Source organism: Triturus cristatus, chromosome 1_1 (assembly GCF_964204655.1).
Source record: "Triturus cristatus chromosome 1_1, aTriCri1.1, whole genome shotgun sequence".
Lineage (NCBI taxonomy): Eukaryota > Metazoa > Chordata > Amphibia > Caudata > Salamandridae > Triturus > Triturus cristatus.
In genome coordinates, this window is record NC_140579.1 from 923,110,718 (window position 1) to 923,129,156 (window position 18,439).

An 18,439-nucleotide genomic window follows, 5' to 3' on the forward strand; every position below is an offset into this window, starting at 1 on the left:
GTGCATACCACTTCCCTATAAATATTTTTAGGTCTCGCCTGGCGTTAGCAGCGCGCATGCGCTGCTCTCGCCATGCGAGGGCTTCTTGGAATCAATACGGTTTCAGAAGCTTTCAGAACCCCCGCCCAACTTTTTCATTCGCTGGCGTCATCCTCCACGCTAAACGTTGGCTCGCGAGTGAAAAGGAGACTTCTTAGTCCCTCCTGGTTACCACCTTGTCCACTTTTGGCCCGCCCACCGGAATTGGATCTTTTACTCTGCGGCGTGACACAATGTCTTCTAATTACTCGGTGAGCACTTTCTTTTTCGTTCCCACAATGGCGTTTCATGGCGTGGCAACAGGTTTTTAGGTCTCGCTGAGGACCTCACATGTTCTGTCTGTGTCTCATATATTCTCACGTTCATTGTCGGTGATTGTACTCTTATAGAGCGCTCTGATGACCCTCGGCAATGTCCGCGCTGTATACAATTACAAAAATAAATAATAGGTGTTTAAAATAGTGCCTACTGTTGGTACTTCTAGCTCTTGAAGCGCTGCGCACAACACAGGCTCGTCAACGGGCCCAGAGTAAAGGACGGCATCTCGTTGCTCCTCCCTCTAGGTTAACTAACTATCCTTAAATGACTGCTCGAGCCTCTGCAGTGGTGGAGGTTAGAGCCCTGCGGCCGTCAGTATACTCATCCCAGCAGGCGGGCGGGCGTCCGAGCGCGGCGTTCGGCGCGTGGAGCGATGGTTGGGCTCATCCCGGGAAAGGCCGCGCGGGGCAGGGCGCATCCTGAAAAGCTCTGTACTCACCCGCACAACCCCAAGGGTAAAGGTACCCCGCTTACCTCATACACCAGATTAACCCACCCAAATTTACCAGTGTATACACCACGCATTCCGCAGATGAAGCTACAGCTCACGCCACTGCTTGTCTTACACTCTGCATATGTCCCACATTTTACCCGACATATCAGCCTCTCTCATGCTACCTCACCACACTGCTCGCCCCAGTGATTGTGGGATCTTACAACAGCACACCAATCCAGTCTCGCCTCACAGATCCAATACCCAATCTCACCACACAGCTCACCCGTCAAACTTACAGCTCACCCGTCAAACCTATAGCTCACCTTACACTTTGAAACCTGGATATCAATGTGTGCTATCTCTCCTATAAGCTGCCGAACCCACTGATCACATCTCACCCACAGCTCAATCATCCGCAGCCCACCCCAAATATCACCTCGAAACACGTCAACTCACAACTCACCCCACCGACCTTGACACAGCTCATTCCGCACCCCATCTCTCTCACTTCACCCCACAGGCCTCATACACTTTAAAAGCCATGTATGTTCCCTCTCTTCGCAGAGGGGCGTAGCTATTATCAGTGCAGCGGGTGCAGTGACACCATGGCCTTAGGACGGGGAAAGGCCGAAGCATGGCCGCACACCTCACATCACTCACTGCTCTGGCCGCATTTCCCGCCACAGACAGGTGTCACGCACACGGTGCCGGTGGTAACCTACGCCCGGCTTTTCTGTCACTTCCCGCTGTAACATTAAAACACAGATGCCGGTAAGCATCAGTAGGGGAGACCCAGGCCTGCGAGCAACCAAGAGCAAAAGCGCGTTAATATCAGGCGCCGCCTGTTTATCTTGAGCAGACAACTGGCGGCGTTTCATTTCTGGAGGTCCCTTTTTAATAAAGATAAGCAGCAGATGGGGCATACATCAACCCCGTCACAGGGATGCGCAGTTTAAAGCCTCTACCGGGCAATATAATTACCGCTGCTCCTTTCTCATCAGGAGCGGACGTGCACATTATCTATGCCAGGGTTTAAATTGAGTCCCCTGTGCCCTTCCATTCCCTTCAGTGCTCTGTGGGGGGTGGGGTGGCCATACAAACGGCCCTAATATGTTCAGCCCATTGCTAGTGTTGTCCAATGTTTTTTGCAAATGCTGGCATCTCTTCATATTGCTTCATTTGTCATTCATCCGTTAATTCAGTTCACAAACTACCGCTCCAAAGATAGGGGCTTATTTATAAGCCCCTTGCTCCGCCGGTATGTCACTTGTAAAAGTGGCATACAGGGCTTGTAAATATGCCCCATAGTAGCGAGAGCTAGCCGAAGAGAGGTTGTGGCCTTACATCCAGAGCTGCAGTCGTTGGCTCAGCTTTCTTTGATTCTGGGCATATCTCTTAATCTTCCCGTGCCTACCGAAAAATGAATGTGTCCTTGTGTAACGTAACTGGTACTTATGTAAAGCGATCCAATACGTTCGCCCTATATGAATCTGCAGAAAAAACTAATTAAAAAATTGTGACATCTGCTATTTACTGCCCTTAGAAACAGTAGACGTGTTTTATGAGGTATTGTATGAAATAAACATTTTTATCAATAGCCATGGTGCTTTCCTGAAGTCTATCTCTTGCTGTGTTTTCAGTGTTGACAGGTTACACCTATTGCCAAAAAAGCCACGGCTGGGGAGAAGCACACAAAAAGAAGAGGGACGGGAGGGTCGCGTTGCGCATGCTGACTGGAACCCCCAAACCCTCGCACATTCACCACCCCCAGTCTCAAGAGCAGTGTCCTAAAGCTGTGATCTGAAAGTTTGCCTGTACTCCCGCAAACTTCCCCCCTATACAGGAGTTTCTGCACGCCGATCGGCCACATCCGGGCTCCCTGCTTTCTTGCTTTCTTACCATTTAGACCAGCTAGTGCTCTGCCCTGGCAGTGACAGTGCGGTGCCAGGATCGCTCCACTGCTGACCCTGCTTCGTGTACAACCCGGTGACCCACACTGCACCAGCTCTGCATGGCCCCGGTCTCTATATGGCTTCTGTCCATCTGGGAGTGAAGGCCGAGGAGTCCCCAGCCCTGAACAAGCCCAGGATGCAGCCAGGCCTGAGCCCGCGGGCGGACGAGGAGCCGGACAAGCCCAACCGATCATGCATTTGTAGTGAAATGCTGATGCAGCCAGCCTCACATATCATTTACTCAGTATGTCGAGAACTGTCCTATCTGTTTTATTGGTCAAACCTTTTAAGTTTGTGACTATATTCGTGAATAAAAGACTCACGAACCAATGAAAACATACGAGTAAGTGGGGTATATAATGAACAACACTGCACAGTAGACCTCCGTTCATATGCATAGGCATATACATACCATATACATCTCTATACAGTGCTAAGAAGAATTAAAGGGAGCTTCATTTCAAATTCAAAAACCTCAGTAGTTCCTATACCGGATCACTCTTCGCGGTACTATCAGGCCCGGTTCTAGAGGGTGGGCCAGGCCCACCCAAACATGTTTCTTGGCCCTCGCAGTGAGGGCATGAAGGCCAATAGAAAATGGGCCCTATCATTTAAAACTTTCCCCCGAACGTTTGTTTTTCTTCCTATTCTGGGAGTTGTGTGATTGGGCCTGGACTCTCTCACAGCCATTCCCAATCACCCAACTCCTTAAAGAAAATGTGGGCTGTGTCGTGCAAGTACAATAGGGCCATGGCGAAGGGAACAAATTCTTTATTTGGCACCGAGTAACTTTTGCCCCCCGTCCTGTGCTGTGTGGATATTTCCATTTCTGTTCAGCATTGGAGAAAAGAAGATTGTTTATTCTGATTCACCTTTCCTGACTCCTGCTGCTGCTTATCAGATCAGGCTGTGACACAAGGAGTAGGTAAGACAATGTGTTACTGTTTGTTTTTATTTTTAAAAATCTGCACAAGCCCAGCAAGTCACATACTTTGTGTATGCTTCATTTAAATTGTTTTTATCATTATCATGGTCATGGATGCAAGACAACATTAAAAGATGTCCAGAGAACTGGTGATTAATGATCCTGCTGGTGAGCAGTGCTTTGCCTGTTGGTAGTTTTGAAATGCAGATAAGCTGTTTTTTATTTAGATAGCTCAGTGGGTTACTGCCTTTGTCACAGAGATTCTTGTGTTACTTGCAGTTCAGAAGTTACAATCCTAACATAGGACAGTGACCCATGAACTGTCAACAAAGAGCTGCATACAAACATGAATGGTATAGTTAGAACTTCACTTTTTTTGTGTTACTATATAGTTAGAAATTCCCCAGTCTTTCATTATTTTAATGTTGCTAAAAAGAGTTTGGGCTGATATACATTTTTATTAGTAAAGCCAACCCCAACCACTGGGGTATGCTTTAAATCCTGAGTTTGTGCTTCCCCAGTCCAAACCCTCTTAAAATATACAGCTCACCAGTATGGATGACATGTAATTCCTACACCTTGTAATCCTCATTGGTTCATGTGACATTCCCTATAGACTGATTTACATACTTGTATGGTTCATTGTCTCTGTATAATGTGTGTGTGATCTAAAGTACTGTGACACCCTACACTGATATGAGTAGCGCTAGACAACAAATGAAATGCATATGAGAGGGGGCTACAGCGAGATGAAGGGCACTGGTGGAGGGTGGTAGTAATGGTGTCTGCGGAAAAAGAGGTCATTGGTGGGGCGCCAAAAAAGACTTTCGCACTAGCACTAAAACCAGCCCTGTCATGGCCTTTCTGTTTAGGTCGAGCCTACAGCAGCGCATGCGCTGTTGCTCGACTTTTGTAAGTGGGATTTAAAAGTGCTTCCCACCGCATTTGCTGGCCTAATGCTTGCGTTCACGCTCGCGTGAACGTGCAATTACTTTCACTTTAAGAACAGCTGCGCGCGCACAACTCGCGTTTGCCAGCGCGCACGCGCGCCTCAGCCTCTCTCTTCCGCTGCAGCCCCTATGTTTGCATTCCCCCGCGACCAATGCTTGTTGAGTTTGTTTTCGGACTTTTCTTGGCACGTGCCCGCCATTGTAGTGATTACGGTCCCCTTGCATGTAGTGCATCCAGGAAAGAGTGGGGGTTGAGTGGTAGAGTTTGGTGGGCGGCATCCTCGAAGGCCAACTGGCACCCGATTCAAATGTCGTTGGCCCTTTTTACCATGTGCAACAAAAATCGCGCTTCACGTCTAATGCTAGCTGCAAGTGTTTGCAAAAACCCCGTTACTTTGAAACCATCAAAATGAAGATTTTTGCAAACACTTCAAATTGAAGTGGCTTTTAAAAAATAAACACCTCTCAAGGAAAAATGATGTGAGAAATAGTTCACCTAACTTCGAGTCGGTTTCCTCGTGTTCTCATTTTCACTTACGATAATAACCTGCCAAGCGCTTCGTGACCCACCAACCTTATGAAGCCCTTTGTAAACACTACAATACACTACAATAAATGATTCATCCAATGCAGATAATTCTTCCACCCTAAACAGTTCAGGAACTTTTTAATATGAAATATTCGAACATCATTCCTCCTTAATAAAACGGAAGAACTTTATGGAGACTTTTTGCGGCAGGCAGAGTATACTTTAAAAGCGCCTTCACATGAAAGTTAGATTGTCAGGTATAACGTGACGCACATCATGTGTCCGTGAAATCTAGATCTCAAAGCATTGTGCATCAGTGACTAACACCCAGGGTATAAGTCCTAAAAAAAGAAGTGGGGGGACTAACCTGGTTCAGTATTCTGGTGGCATCACAGCGCGTGACGTCACGGTGCATAACATCACAGCAGGTGACATCACAGGAAGTGACATCACAAGAAGTGACATCAGATCTTAAGCCCTCACATATATGTTTAGCAGGTATATCATGAGTACATTTGAGCGCATTTTAAGTATACTTGCAAATCCTCCTGATTTAGGCAGAAGATTTACACTTTTGTACTCCACATCAAACAATGTTGCCTTTTGTCAGCCTAATGCTTCCTCTAGCCACAGTGCTTTAAAAAGACAAGCATTGGCATAGCCAATAGGTCTCGCTTTTGGGACCTTATAAGTATGTAGTTATGCAGCACAATATCCTTGAGGCAACAGCATCAACTGTCGCATGGCTAAACACTTATAAGGTCCCAAAGGCGAGACCTATTGGCTATGCCAATGCTTGTTTTATTTAATTAGCAGTCAGGTCATTAGAGCAACTGTGGAACATATTTTAAAGTGCGTGCTAAATATATTTACAGCTATATTCCATTTTTTTAAGTTTGAAGATGATTTTGCTAATGTTTTTTACAGGAATAATGAAAGTGGAGCTGGATGGTGTCTGATATGGGGCTGTTGCCCAAGGTCAGCTGTGAGATAAGGTGCACAGGAGAGGGATGGTAGAAAAGTGGAAAATCAGGCCTAGAAGTACTTGTCTTGAAGCCTGGCCTGTTGGAATTTGAGGCTTTGCACTTAAGTCCAGACATTGCTTTTACTTTCAAATAACTCTCCACATGCTCTGTATACACACAAAATTGATCCATTGTATCATGGTGACTGTTTGCAAGTAAGTATAATGTAATCTAGGGCTTGTAGGCTACCACAAGAAGCGACAAATTGGTCCGGCAGTGGCCCACCCAAATGCATCCTTGGCCCACCCAACTAAAATTTCCTGGAGCCGGGCCTGGGTACTATTCTTTCATCTAAAGATATTATTAATGTGTGGATATATAACTATTGGACCTCTCACTGTTAAACTTTTCATCCACCTGAAGATGCCTATTGATCTCTCTGTAGTGAACTATTCGTCCATCTGTACATGATTACTGTGTCTGTGTGTATCAATGTATTTGTGTACTCGTAGAAAACTACTGATCTGGTGGCATGTTTCTTTGAGCATTCTAATTAACAATAAGTGTATGCCAAACTGTGACAGTATTCTTTCTAGTTAAATAGACAGACAGACAGATAGATAGATAGATAGATAGATAGATAGATAGATAGATCATTTCACTCCTAATGGTCCATCAGTTTTATATACTGATATGTATGTATCTTTCTATATAGTGTCTGTCTTCAAGCATCTGTTTGAACTGCCCTTAATCAGTAAATTCATATTCAGCAATCCGCATCTACTCATTCACCCATTCGTCCATCTGAAGTTAGCTGTGTGGACACATCTATGCGTACTGCCACTCCCGCTTGCTGCTTTCCCCCCTTCCATCAGTTTCTCTGCCTTTGGATCAATGACTATGGCTCACATGTTCACCTCACCGTGCATCCATCACCTGCACCTCTCTGTTTTCCCTACATTCCACAATATGTATTACAGTATCCGAACCTCACCATGAGGGTGAGTCCATGGACAGCGGCACTGAACACCGGCAGGTCTCAACAACACTACAACTGAATAATGAATAATAATAATAATAATACGAAAAAAAAATATATATATCTATCTATTTATTTTGAATATTATTCATATATGTATGTGTGTGTGTATGTAGTAAACCTACTGATAGAAGAACCTTGTTTTTAACAGTGCACAATCATTTTTGTAGTTTTAAGGTTTAAAGCTCCAACTGCGCGTCATTGTCAGGGTACAATGATGCATGTCATCATATAATCGTATCCTTAAATTCAATACACTAAAATATTATATTTATTCAGATAAGTGACAGCCCTCACCTTCACCGGTGGATAAAAATTGTGAAACCAAATGCGTCAAAGGAAAACTTAGCAATGTGATGGAACTCTTCTCATTCTCCATGTACCTTTTATCGGAATACATGTTGAGCTACTCAAAGAGCTGCAGTGAGACTGACAACAAGTGCCATTAAAGAACTTAAAAATACGCGGGTGTTTTATGAACGAGAATTTAGATCGGTTGTTCTAAATCTTAAATGCTTCCTTGGACAGTAGTGTGCATTAAGAACATTTAATTATCGGGACAAAATTGCCTTTTAAAATATGCTGCCTAAATTTTATTAAAAACAAACGTTGTACTTTTTCGTGTTTAAATTCCTTATAATGTGACATGGGTAATGGTTAAAAATTACCCAAATATGCATTGTTCAATTACGTGAAAAGAAGGAGGCGATAATAACAGACAGGTATTATCACTCCATATTCCCAGGCTGCTAATTTTGGAAGACTTAGCGATAATTCCATAGCCATTGCCTTTTTTGTTTTAATTTTTACCATCTTAAAGTCGTGCTTGAGGTGAGGAAATCCTTTCTTAAAAATCACGGATCAATCGCACTTGAGGAAATACCAACTAACAATACTGACACCTGAGGGTTTATCATCATATCAGCCCTTTGATAACTTCTCATAACCATGTTTACATGTGTCAGCATTACCCTTACGGTTTATCCAAGCAGACATTTATGACACATACGAAGAGAGATGTTAGAGCAATGGCAGGGCCTTTTCTAATAAACAGAAGCGAAAATAGTACCAGTGATTTACTCTATTTACATCGCGATAAACAACAGCAGGAAATGTCCAGGCTAATATGCAACTTCACAAGTTTTAAGTGTGTCTTCTTGAGTCAGCTGGTATCCTGTTGGAATTTAGACATAAGAACTGTTATAAAGATAATTCTGGGCAATTCATGATGAATCACAAGGCTGGTTGCTGGAGTTAAATGGTGGTGTTTGGTTTTAATTGGCGCATTTTAATCCAGTTTGTGTTCCGATATTTATTCTGTCGACACATATACGTTCATGGCCCGCAAGCCAAATGCCACAACCATTTAGGGAAAAACCAATGACCCAAAATAATATCCATTAAATCATGTGTTTCAAGTCCTTAAATCTTCCAAACGTTTTGTGAAGAAATGCGCTCAAATCTACATTTTCCTACAATTAACATTCTCTAAAAGTGAAGCAGTATTCGGTGAACGTCCAGTACATGCATTTTTGCAAAAAAGAACGAGGTCCCAACAAAGTATTAAATGTAAATGTTATACTTATAAAACTGTATATCACTTAGATTTGCCCAGTGATAAGGTATTAACGCCTTTTTGTTAGGCACTATCTTTCTCAACAAGCATTGGCATAGCCAATAGGTCCCGCCTTTGGGTCTTTTTAAGTTTTTAGTTATCCAGCACAATATCCTTGGTGCAACAACATAAGCGGTTGCATGGCTAAACACTTATAAGGTCCCAAAGGCGAGACCTAGTAGCTATGCCAATGCTTGTTTAAATATTCCTTCTCTGACAATGACCGAACAAACAGAGGACATTGAGGAGGAGGTAGCAGCTCTAAATATTTCAGAAAATTGCAGACAGGCAGTTGCTATGAAATTACTGCAACATGGCCTTCCGGCAATGGGTAGAGATGTTTCCTTCGTGGTTGAGGCACACAAAGCATTCATAACAGAGGAAATCTATTCTTGAGTTAAATTCCCACCTGCAGATGCACACACACAGTTGTTTCATGAATACATTCAAGTTGAATCACCCAATGAGTATTTTCCATACATGGACTTAGATGTCCTGTTAACTTACCTAGAGCACTTTAATTGGTAAAAAGTGAGACTCGGTCCGCTCAGCATAGAAAGAGTGTCCTGGTAGGTCCTAGCTTTATGTACACTTCATCCAGACATTACTGCCTTAACAGCAGCAGGAAGGAATACACTCTATAGAGACCTAGTAACCATTTACAGAAATCTAAAGCAAGTGGATAGTTGGGGAAAGCCACAGCTGCACTACCCTACTATATACACAATGTCAATAATACAAGAAGTTCAGGTTGCCCACCTCAAAGGTCCACTATCCAAGGACCATATATGTTTAGACACCAAAAATCATTTAACAGAGAGGCAACACTGTAAAGGAGTAATAATAATGATGGTACATAACGTATTTCAAAAAACAAGTATACACAGAGAAAAAGTAGGTTCTTTAATTGTTGCAGGTTGAACAGGCAGCAGAGAAACAGCCAACGCGTTTCGCCCAACAGCGGGCTTCCTCAGGGCTGTAAAAAGCAACATACATTTTTCAGAGAGTGATATTTATAAAATTGCATTTAATATAATATAAACAACGAAGGTTGAATATTAACCATATTGCAAAAAAGCAATTCATCATTGGTGATTGATAGATAATCAAAGTCATCTTCTACCATAAATAGTGGCAGAGGGTAACATTGATAGAAATGTGAGTGCCAAGAATATAAGTAGAATAGAAAACAATTAAAAGTGAGAGAGGAAAGAGAAGCGGAATGGGAGGAAGGAAAATACCCATGAAAGGAAAAAAGGACACAACACCATCCACAATATTAGATAAAATCCATATATCCAATTGAATGATTGATGAGGAGTTTCTATAGAACACCTAGACACAAAAAAGCCCAAAAATAAACAACACAGAGACCACATACCCACAAACCAAAAACCAAAGAACAAAGTGTTAGGCTGCTAGGGAGATACAATGAGTGAAGCCTATGAACATTCAAAGAGGCTCACCACATCTAGGTGAAACGAAAGGCATGTTAGTAAATCCCAAGTGGATAAACATCCACATAAAAATCTCACCAAGTATCAGAGTGTAGTCCAATCCAGTCCAGAACCAAACGATTTTCACGATATCGACTTTGGATCACTGTGTCAAAGAAACATAGTAGTATATGTAACAATACACTTGATAGAACTAATTATTAGATGCCAAAGACCGCCTATTTACTATATTCATGGTAACACAATTGTACCTCTGTTTTTAAGCGACAAGTCTCCTCAAGTGTCCAAATTAGTGAGAATGAATCCAACGGAAAATTCATCAATGAGTCACAAACAATAGAATTTTCTCCGAAAGTAAGATGTAGTTAACAAAGTTCACTTCGATTGGTGAAGTCTTTTCTGAGCACTAAAAGAGAAATTAATTATAAAAGGTTTTACTTGTAAAAGCGGTATTCAATTCTTAAATGAAGATAAAAACTTCTGGCTGATTCTAAAGTTGATAAAAAGAGCCAAACTAGAAAAAAGGTGTCCTAAATGCATGCTATGCTGAATAAGAACACCATAGAATAGCTGCAGTAGTCTCACATACTCTAAAGACAGAAACACGAAGAAATACAAGATACAACTAATGAAAAGAATTCGGAAAAAAAGACCCAAATGTTGCAGTACAGAGCACTCAACAATGGTAAATAGCAATAACAGTCCGCAAAATATTCTCAATTTGCTTCAAATAAAGAAAAAAACATAAAAAATGACAGGCCTTTATGGATATCTATTATACCAATAACGTTTAAGAAAGCCCCGTCTTGTTATATATTTCATTATTTCAGTCCATGAGTATTGAATGAACCGTAACGCCATTTTAATTTAGCGTATTTAGGAATCATCCAGGAAAAAATATAAAGTCTTAAAGGCTTAAAATTTGTCCTTCACGTGTAATCGCGTATACACTGCATTCAAACCACGTCTAAATTACCAATGTCTATTAGATAAAGTGAGACAAATAAACATACGGCGTTCAAATATTGTCAGCCAGACTGCATATAAAAGCTGACTTGTAATCACATGTATAGTAAACTCGAGGCAGAGTAGTGGTTGCAACTGTTCGATTAACCCTCCTACACAGGTAAATAAAAAAACAAGAGTTCCGATATTATCAAGTACTGGCAAAAGAGCACTTACTCGATACTTCTTAAGAAAGCGACTCCATAAAACTCCGAGTTCTAGGATCACGGAACCGCCGATGCTCCTCCAGTGTAGACCGGAAATGCGTCAGTTGCCACGTGTCCTCAAATGGTCTACCTGATTCGATAGGCGTATTTACTTCCTCGACCTGAAGTGAAAATTATTTGTTGCTACAACGATAACTAGTACATAACTAGATGGCAATACGCCAGGTTTCCTCATTATAAGAAAAACTCTTTTTTTATTTATTTAATTTGTTTAATAGATGACAGTAACTTAGATATCTTTAAAGTGTAAAACGGAAGTACAACATTGGCCACATGACCCAGAACGGGTTAGTCTATTGATACGATCGAGCTCACTGCCCTGAACTCGGAAGTTGTTTAATGTTGAAAGAACAAAAAACAACTAGAACGTGTATGTTGAGCTTTTCCGCGATACCAATTCAAGCAATTTCAACAAAACTTTATCCATTTTGACAGCTCGATCCCGAGCACACAGCTCAAAAGCGTATGTACGCTACAACCCATTCCAAAAACATTTCCTAATTTCATCATTTTTATCACATTATAGTGACAATACAAACACGGACAAAATAACCTCCAAAAATCATCCAAAGCACAACAATACAACAATGCCCATGTAAAAACTCAACTACAATTATTGGAGCATGCTCTTCTATGTTCTTGGATTCGTACACGCAATTGTCTGATTGTGCTGCCTATGTATATTTTGGAGCAGTTGCAAACAATTACATAGACCACATATGTCGACTGACAAATCAAGAAATGATTAATCTCATACTTGCGTTGATTATTGTATGAAAACCATGTGGTCTTGTTCATGCCCAACTGGCACATATTACAATTCCCACAGACAAAAAAAACCTTTCGGTCGTTTGAGCCACATTTCAGAATTGCTTTGTCTGATGGCCGTGTAGCTCGAACATGCTCCAATAATGATGGTTCCAATGCACTTGGTGCCCATAAATGCACGTCTGATCTACCCAAATCCAAATTTAAATTCCATGCAATTGATCAAGCTCTCGTTGATAGACGCGGGGGAAATAGGGAGCTGCGACTCAGACAACTTGAGGCATTGTGGATTTGTAAATTGAGATCTGTTACATTAGGGTTAAATTCAGATAATGCGATGCATTATTTGTTATAAGTGGTTTGTTAGACTTTGCCATATTGAATACATCATTGAGAACTTACTATCAAATTGGGTTATCCAACAACATCACTGATATAATTTTCTCGATACATTTTGTTGTCTTTGTGTTGAGTATATCTTATTATGAGAGTTGGATACGATATTGTCATCTGTCTGGTATCGCATTTGTTTGCTCTGGTATTATGGGTATATTCCTGCTTTCATTCATATTGAAACATTCATGTTGATTATAAATATATTTTGAAATATTTGGTCATGATGTTGCTTTTAACCATGTGCTGTGTAGTGTTGGATCAATGTGGGTACTGAACCCTAGCAGAGGTGATTTCTATGTGCTCTTTACTCTTCTGTTCTTGGGTTTGTTCTCTTTCTCATTGTCATGTCTTTTTGTCATGCTTTCGCGAACTATGAACTCTTGGCTAAATGCTGTGTGAATGGTGTCCGCATTGTTCCGAGTGTTTTTGTCATGGATCTTGGGTGTGTTCCACTGCTGATGATTTTTGGAGCTTGTGTATTGTGTTCGCAGTGTCTTCATGGGTGATGGGAATGACGAAAGCAAGAAATGTTTTCCAGACTGGCTCGTAGTTGAGTTTTTACCTGGGCATTGTTGTATTGTTGTGCTTTGGATGATTTTTGGAGGTTATTTTGTCCGTGTTTGTATTGTCACTATAATGTGATAAAAATGATGAAATTAGGAAATGTTTTTGGAATGGGTTGTTGCGTACATACGCTTTTGAGCTGTGTGCTCGGGATCGAGCTGTCAAAATAGATAAAGTTTTGTTGAAATTGCTTGAATTGGTATCGCGGAAAAGCTCAACATACACGTTCTAGTTGTTTTTTGTTCTTTCAACATTAAACAACTTCCGAGTTCAGGGCAGTGAGCTCGATCGTATCAATAGACTAACCCGTTCTGGGTCATGTGGTCAATGTTGTACTTCCGTTTTACACTTTGAAGATATCTAAGTTACTGTCATCTATTAAACAAATTAAATATAATAAAAAAAGAGTTTTTCTTATAATGAGGAAACATGGCGTATTGCCATCTAGTTTTGTACTAGTTATCGTTGTAGCAACAAATAATTTTGACTTCAGGTCGAGGAAGTAAATACGCCTATCGAATCAGGTAGACCATTTAAGGACACGTGGCAACTGACGCATTTCCGGTCTACACTGGAGGAGCATCGGCGGTTCTGTGATCCTAGAACTCGGAGTTTTATGGAGTCGCTTTCTTAAGAAGTATCGAGTAAGTGCTCTTTTGCCAGTACTTGATAATATCGGAACGCGTGTTTTTTTATTTACATGTGTAGGAGGGTTAATCGAACAGTTGCAACCACTACTCTGCCTTGAGTTTACTATACATGTGATTACAAGTCAGCTTTTATATGCAGTCTGGCTGACAATATTTGAACGCCGTATGTTTATTTGTCTCTAAAATATTGGCCCACTTAACTTAATAGACATTGGTAATTTAGACGCGGTGTTGAATGTAGTGTATACGCGATTACACGTGAAGGCCAAATTTTAAGCCTTTATGACTTTATATTTTTTCCTGGATGATTCCTAAATACGCTAAATTAAAATGGCGTTACGGTTCATTCAATACTCATGGACTGAAATAATGAAATATTTAACAAGACGGGGCTTTCTTAAACCTTATTGGTATAATAGATATCCATAAAGGCCTGTCATTTTTTATGTTTTTTTCTTTATTTGAAGCAAATTGAGAATATTTTGCGGACTGTTATTGCTATTTACCATTGTTGAGTGCTCTGTACTGCAACATTTGGGTCTTTTTTCCCGAATTCTTTTCATTAGTTGTATCTTGTATTTCTTCGTGTTTCTGTCTTTAGAGTATGTGAGACTACTGCAGCTATTCTATGGTGTTCTTATTCAGCATAGCATGCGTTTAGGACACCTTTTTTCTAGTTTGGCTCTTTTTATCAACTTTAGAATCAGCCAGAAGTTTTTATCTTCATTTAAGAATTGAATACCGCTTTTACAAGTAAAACCTTTTATAATTCATTTCTCTTTTAGTGCTCAGAAAAGACTTTAACTACATCTTACTTTCGGAGAAAATTCTATTGTTTGTGACTCATTGATGAATTTTCCGTTGGATTCATTCTCACTAATTTGGACACTTGAGGAGACTTGTCGCTTAAAAACAGAGGTACAATTGTGTTACCATGAATATAGTAAATAGGCGGTCTTTGGCATCTAATAATTAGTTCTATCAAGTGTATTGTTACATATACTACTATGTTTCTTTGACACAGTGATCCAAAGTCGATATCGTGAAAATCGTTAGGTTCTGGACTGGATTGGACTACACTCTGATCCTTGGTGAGATTTTTATGTGGATGTTTATCCACTTGGGATTTACTAACATGCCTTTCGTTTCACCTAGATGTGGTGAGCCTCTTTGAATGTTCATAGTCTTCACTCATTGTATCTCCCTAGCAGCCTAACACTTTGTTCTTTGGTTTTTGGTTTGTGGGTATGTGGTCTCTGTGTTGTTTATTTTTGGGCTTTTTTGTGTCTAGGTGTTCTATAGAAACTCCTCATCAATCATTCAATTGGATATATGGATTTTATCTAATATTGTGGATGGTGTTGTGTCCTTTTTTCCTTTCATGGGTATTTTCCTTCCTCCCATTCCGCTTCTCTTTCCTCTCTCACTTTTAATTGTTTTCTATTCTACTTATATTCTTGGCACTCACATTTCTATCAATGTTACCCTCTGCCACTATTTATGGTAGAAGATGACTTTGATTATCTATCAATCACCAATGATGAATTGCTTTTTTGCAATATGGTTAATATTCAACCTTCGTTGTTTATATTATAATAAATGCAATTTTATAAATATCACTCTCTGAAAAATGTATGTTGCTTTTTACAGCCCTGAGGAAGCCTGCTGTTGGGCGAAATGCGTTGGCTGTTTCTCTGCTGCCTGTTCAACCTGCAACAATTAAAGAACCTACTTTTTCTCTGTGTATACTTGTTTTTTGAAATACGTTATGTACCATCATTATTATTACTCCTTTACAGTGTTGCGCCTCTGTTTAATGATTTACAGAAATCGTACACTATAGATAATGAGAACATTAACAGTCCAACATGCGAGGGTTGCTCAGGCTACACAACCACAGATGGTAACTACAGGTATTAGCCCACAAACACCAAATGCCATTTTGAGAAACATTCCCACCAGCCGGGAGCAAATCGCATTCTGGATAGCACAAAAAACAGCACAGCTTGAAGTAGTTTTTCACAATACGGGTCCGCAGAATACTGACAAATTGCCTGCCAATGGAGGATGGCTCCCCCGCTAGAAGATTTTTTACTTGGGGTACAATCTTCGCTGCCGTATATACCAAAACACATGGTACCCCTTCAATAGCAGTCATACGGGATGTACTGGAACAGATTCAGAATGAGTAAGGGGTAGAGCCTGCCCTAGATCTAGGGATGAAACTGATGGGCAATTTTGGCCAGGTATCGGCCATTATGGTGAGGAACATAAAAGGGGAGTCAGCAGCGGTGGCTATACGCCAACGCCTGAGGGAATTCACTCCTGCACAGCAAGAGCGTGAATTGCCTAAGATTATTAAAAATACATATGCTTCACTTGGTAGAGATAGTCTGGGAGCCAGACCTGGGAAACCAATAGTTGAGAGTAATTCTGAAAAGGATAACTCTAAGAAAGCACCAGACTCTTCAAAGAAGAAATTGGATACTAAAAATAAGCAAAATAAAACACAGTCATGGGGTGGATCTTCTCAATAGGAGCACACCGAGAGAAAATACAATTTGAGAAACCGTGACAATAGTAGAAAGAAAACCTGACAGGTATCAGGATGCTGATACCCGTTCCTCTCGGTCCTTTCAGGAGTCATCCGAAAAATGTTCGGAGAGAGTCGCGGCGTCAGAGCACAGATCAGTAGAGCGTGTCAAGCCAAAGAGGGAGACACATCGCAATTCGGACTACATTAAACAAAAAGATAAACAAAATACTTCTAAACCTCAATTTAAAAAGAAGAAGGTAGCCGGGATTAAGATTAGAAATGCCCAGGCTACTGAGGACTCTGCTTCTGAACAGGGAATGGGCAATGACTGTGCTAGAAAGTACATCCGAATTCACAATAGCTCGCCAGAACCTGATGGATTATCTGGGGATAGCAGCGCTAACTGAGCATATCATGGTGGAAATACCATGACAAGGGTAAGTGTCCCACATCGTTAATACCAAATAACGCTCCAAGTGGAAGGGGACATACCCAGGAAGGTAAAAGGTCTCTTTAGGAGGACCTAACCTATGGTTATGACATTCTTTTGGCCTGAAAAAGATTGGCAAACTGAGATGGTAATTGATTGCCTAATGGGGGAAGAAGTTATTTTACCTGCTTTCACCGACCTCGTACCAGAATCAGTTAAATATTCATACGCACAGGCTCCTGCACTTTACCGTAATCATGTTGGTGGAATGATGAGTCACCTCATCACGAAAGTCCTTTAAAATCAATTCCTCAACCACAGAGACAAAACCCAATTAAGCATGAAGCAAAGAAACAAGTCAGGGAGATCTTAAATCAACTTTAGTACCAGTGTGTGATAGAGAATTGCACCTCACCTATGAATAATCCCTTGTTTCCCATAATGAAACCCAATAATTCAGCTCATCTAGTCTTAGTTATAGACATTTAAACGCATCCACACGCACATTTGCAGTACAGAATGCACATAGTGCCGCCCTAATGAATAACATTGCGCTGAAAAAATACAAAACAACACTAGATATCTCAAATGGATTTTTCTGTCATAATATAGCACCTGGGAGCAGATATTTGGCAGCATTTTCTGCGCTAGGTTCTTAACACCAATTTTGTCGATAACCACAGGGGTATAAGAATAGCCCTGGGCTGTTTTCAGCCAGAGTAACAGAGTTACTTCAAGATTTTGATGAGAAGGCATTGTCCTGCGTAGATCACGTGTATCTAACGGACGATTAATTAATGGAACACTTGTCTAGGGTGAACCACATCATTCTTGGGTCTGCTCACCTGGGATACAAAATAAAATTTAAAAAAAATAAAGTGTCCTATTTATAGGGTACGAGTTTTCAAGTGAAGGTAAAAGCCATGCGGCACAATTTTTAGAAAAAAGGTACACTGCTTCAACCTCTAACGATTCTGAAAAGACTACATTCCATTCCAAGATTTTTGAATTTCGGAAGGACATACATTTTGGATTATGCAAAAAGAGTGAAACCTTTCTACGACTCAATTAGACCTGATTTTTCAGTACACCTTTGGACACAGGAACATACCGATATCCTACGTTCCGTACAAGCTGACATGATAGCTTCTAAACATTTACACACACGTGTTAACACAACTAACCTGGTGATCCACGTAGTTGCCTGACCAACTGGGTACACATATATCACGTTGAATGAAGGTGATGCAATCCCTGTAGAATACTAATTACATTTGTACACGAATGCTAAAAGGTGTTTTGCACCAACTGAAAAAATACTCGCAGCAGTACATACTGCTGTAGTGAGAGAGAGCACTAACACTCTGGAAACGCATAAATGTCGCAACCCCGGTACCGACTCTAAAGGCTGTTACAAAGGCACGCATCCCGAATGCTAAAGCATTATATCCACGATGGATTCAATGGACTAACTCTCTCACTGCAAAAGATGTAGACTACAGATTTGACTCTACATTACAAACGCAAGCATTCTTGCAGTACAAACAAGAATATCCTCTGCCAAATAAAATTATGCCTCTAGATCGATATGAATGTATCATTTATACCGATAGATCTGCCAAGCCGTCCGTAGAAACG

General features: G+C 40.8%; 1 protein-coding gene across 3 annotated transcripts in view; it reads left to right on the top strand.

The window, feature by feature from the left end:
• Window positions 1–18,439, top strand: part of REC8 (REC8 meiotic recombination protein) — a 1,025,899-nt gene that overhangs the window by 299,523 nt on the left and 707,937 nt on the right. The window lies entirely within an intron of this gene.